Raw genomic sequence first — 4,004 nt, forward strand, 5'->3', positions numbered from 1 at the left:
TTCAGATACTTTGTAGGATCATTGCAGCCGCGTTTCGGATACTTTGTAGGGTCATTGCAGGCGCGTTTCAGATACTATGTGGGATAATTGCAGTCGCGTTTCAGAAACTTTGTGGGATCATTGCAGGCGCGTTTCAGATACTTTGCAGGATCATTGCAGGCGCGTTTCAGATACTTTATAGGATAATTGCAGGTGCATTTCAGATACATTGAAGGATAATTGCAGGTGCATTTCAGATGCATTGAAGGATAATTGCAGGTGCGTTTCAGATACTTTGTAGGATCATTGCAGCCGCGTTTCGGATACTTTGTAGGATCATTGCAGGCGCGTTTCAGATACTATGTGGGATAATTGCAATCGCGTTTCAGATACTTTGTAGGATCATTGCAGCCGCGTTTCGGATACTTTCTGGGTCATTGCAGGCGCGTTTCAGATACTTTGTAGGATCATTGCAGCCGCGTTTCGGATACTTTCTGGGTCATTGCAGGCGCGTTTCAGATACTTTGCAGGATCATTGCAGGCGCGTTTCAGATACATTGAAGGATAATTGCAGGCTCGTTTCAGATACTATGTGGGATAATTGCAGTCCTGTTTCAGATACTTTGCAGGATCATTGCAGGCGCGTTTCAGATACTTTGCAGGATCATTGCAGGCACGGTTCAGATACTTTGTAGGATAATTGCAAGCGCGTTTCAGATATTTTGTAGGATACTTGCAGGCGCATTTCAGATTCTTTGTAGGATAATTGCAGGTGCATTTCAGATACTTTGTAGGATCGTTGCAGGTGCGTTTCAGATACTTTGTAGGATCGTTGCAGGCGCGTTTCAGATACTTTGTAGGATAAATGCTGATGCGTTTCAGATACTTCGCAGGATAATTGCAGGTGCATTTCAGATACATTGAAGGATAATTGCAGGTGCGTTTCAGATACTTTGTAGGATCATTGCAGCCGCGTTTCGGAAACTTTGTAGGGTCATTGCAGGCGCGTTTCAGATACTATGTGGGATAATTGCAGTCGCGTTTCAGAAACTTTGCAGGATCATTGCAGGCGCGTTTCGGATACTTTGTAGGGTCATTGCAGCCGCGTTTCGGATACTTTGTAGGGTCATTGCAGGCGCGTTTCAGATACTATGTGGGATAATTGCAGTCGCGTTTCAGAAACTTTGCAGGATCATTGCAGGCGCGTTTCAGATACTTTGCAGGATCATTGCAGGCGCGTTTCAGATACTTTGTAGGATAATTGCAGTCGCGTTTCAGAAACTTTGCAGGATCATTGCAGGCGCGTTTCAGATACTTTGAAGGATCATTGCAGCCGCGTTTCGGATACTTTGTAGGGTCATTGCAGGCGCGTTTCAGATACTATGTGGGATAATTGCAGTGGCGTTTCAGAAACTTTGCAGGATCATTGCAGGCGCGTTTCAGATACTTTGCAGGATTATTGCAGGCGCGTTTCAGATACTTTATAGGATAATTGCAGGTGCATTTCAGATACATTGAAGGATAATTGCAGGTGCATTTCAGATACATTGAAGGATAATTGCAGGTGCGTTTCAGATACTTTGTAGGATCATTGCAGCCGCGTTTCGGATACTTTGTAGGGTCATTGCAGGCGCGTTTCAGATACTATGTGGGATAATTGCATTCGCGTTTCAGAAACTTTGCAGGATCATTGCAGGCGCGTTTCAGATACTTTGCAGGATCATTGCAGGCGCGTTTCAGATGCTTTGTAGGATAATTGCAGTCGCGTTTCAGAAACTTTGCAGGATCATTGCAGGCGCGTTTCAGATACTTTGTAGGATCATTGCAGCCGCGTTTCGGATACTTTGTAGGGTCATTGCAGGCGCGTTTCAGATACTATGTGGGATAATTGCAGTCGCGTTTCAGAAACTTTGTGGGATCATTGCAGGCGCGTTTCAGATACTTTGCAGGATCATTGCAGGCGCGTTTCAGATACTTTATAGGATAATTGCAGGTGCATTTCAGATACATTGAAGGATAATTGCAGGTGCATTTCAGATGCATTGAAGGATAATTGCAGGTGCGTTTCAGATACTTTGTAGGATCATTGCAGCCGCGTTTCGGATACTTTGTAGGATCATTGCAGGCGCGTTTCAGATACTATGTGGGATAATTGCAATCGCGTTTCAGATACTTTGTAGGATCATTGCAGCCGCGTTTCGGATACTTTCTGGGTCATTGCAGGCGCGTTTCAGATACTTTGTAGGATCATTGCAGCCGCGTTTCGGATACTTTCTGGGTCATTGCAGGCGCGTTTCAGATACTTTGCAGGATCATTGCAGGCGCGTTTCAGATACATTGAAGGATAATTGCAGGCTCGTTTCAGATACTATGTGGGATAATTGCAGTCCTGTTTCAGATACTTTGCAGGATCATTGCAGGCGCGTTTCAGATACTTTGCAGGATCATTGCAGGCACGGTTCAGATACTTTGTAGGATAATTGCAAGCGCGTTTCAGATATTTTGTAGGATACTTGCAGGCGCATTTCAGATTCTTTGTAGGATAATTGCAGGTGCATTTCAGATACTTTGTAGGATCGTTGCAGGTGCGTTTCAGATACTTTGTAGGATCGTTGCAGGCGCGTTTCAGATACTTTGTAGGATAAATGCTGATGCGTTTCAGATACTTCGCAGGATAATTGCAGGTGCATTTCAGATACATTGAAGGATAATTGCAGGTGCGTTTCAGATACTTTGTAGGATCATTGCAGCCGCGTTTCGGAAACTTTGTAGGGTCATTGCAGGCGCGTTTCAGATACTATGTGGGATAATTGCAGTCGCGTTTCAGAAACTTTGCAGGATCATTGCAGGCGCGTTTCGGATACTTTGTAGGGTCATTGCAGCCGCGTTTCGGATACTTTGTAGGGTCATTGCAGGCGCGTTTCAGATACTATGTGGGATAATTGCAGTCGCGTTTCAGAAACTTTGCAGGATCATTGCAGGCGCGTTTCAGATACTTTGCAGGATCATTGCAGGCGCGTTTCAGATACTTTGTAGGATAATTGCAGTCGCGTTTCAGAAACTTTGCAGGATCATTGCAGGCGCGTTTCAGATACTTTGAAGGATCATTGCAGCCGCGTTTCGGATACTTTGTAGGGTCATTGCAGGCGCGTTTCAGATACTATGTGGGATAATTGCAGTGGCGTTTCAGAAACTTTGCAGGATCATTGCAGGCGCGTTTCAGATACTTTGCAGGATCATTGCAGGCGCGTTTCAGATACTTTATAGGATAATTGCAGGTGCATTTCAGATACATTGAAGGATAATTGCAGGTGCATTTCAGATACATTGAAGGATAATTGCAGGTGCGTTTCAGATACTTTGTAGGATCATTGCAGCCGCGTTTCGGATACTTTGTAGGGTCATTGCAGGCGCGTTTCAGATACTATGTGGGATAATTGCATTCGCGTTTCAGAAACTTTGCAGGATCATTGCAGGCGCGTTTCAGATACTTTGCAGGATCATTGCAGGCGCGTTTCAGATGCTTTGTAGGATAATTGCAGTCGCGTTTCAGAAACTTTGCAGGATCATTGCAGGCGCGTTTCAGATACTTTGTAGGATCATTGCAGCCGCGTTTCGGATACTTTGTAGGGTCATTGCAGGCGCGTTTCAGATACTATGTGGGATAATTGCAGTCGCGTTTCAGAAACTTTGCAGGATCATTGCAGGCGCGTTTCAGATACTTTGCAGGATCATTGCAGGCGCGTTTCAGATACTTTGTAGGATAATTGCAGTCGCGTTTCAGAAACTTTGCAGGATAATTGCAGGTGCGTTTCAGATACTTTGTAGGATCATTGCAGCCGCGTTTCGGATACTTTGTAGGGTCATTGCAGGCGCGTTTCAGATACTATGTGGGATAATTGCAATCGCGTTTCAGATACTTTGTAGGATCATTGCAGCCGCGTTTCGGATACTTTGTAGGGTCATTGCAGGCGCGTTTCAGATACTATGTGGGATAATTGCAGTCGCGTTTCAGAAACTTTGTA

This window comes from Phalangium opilio, unplaced genomic scaffold, assembly GCF_054372755.1.
Source record: "Phalangium opilio isolate 3A_F unplaced genomic scaffold, DU_Popi_V2 ptg000095l_1, whole genome shotgun sequence".
Classification (NCBI taxonomy): Eukaryota; Metazoa; Arthropoda; class Arachnida; order Opiliones; family Phalangiidae; genus Phalangium; species Phalangium opilio.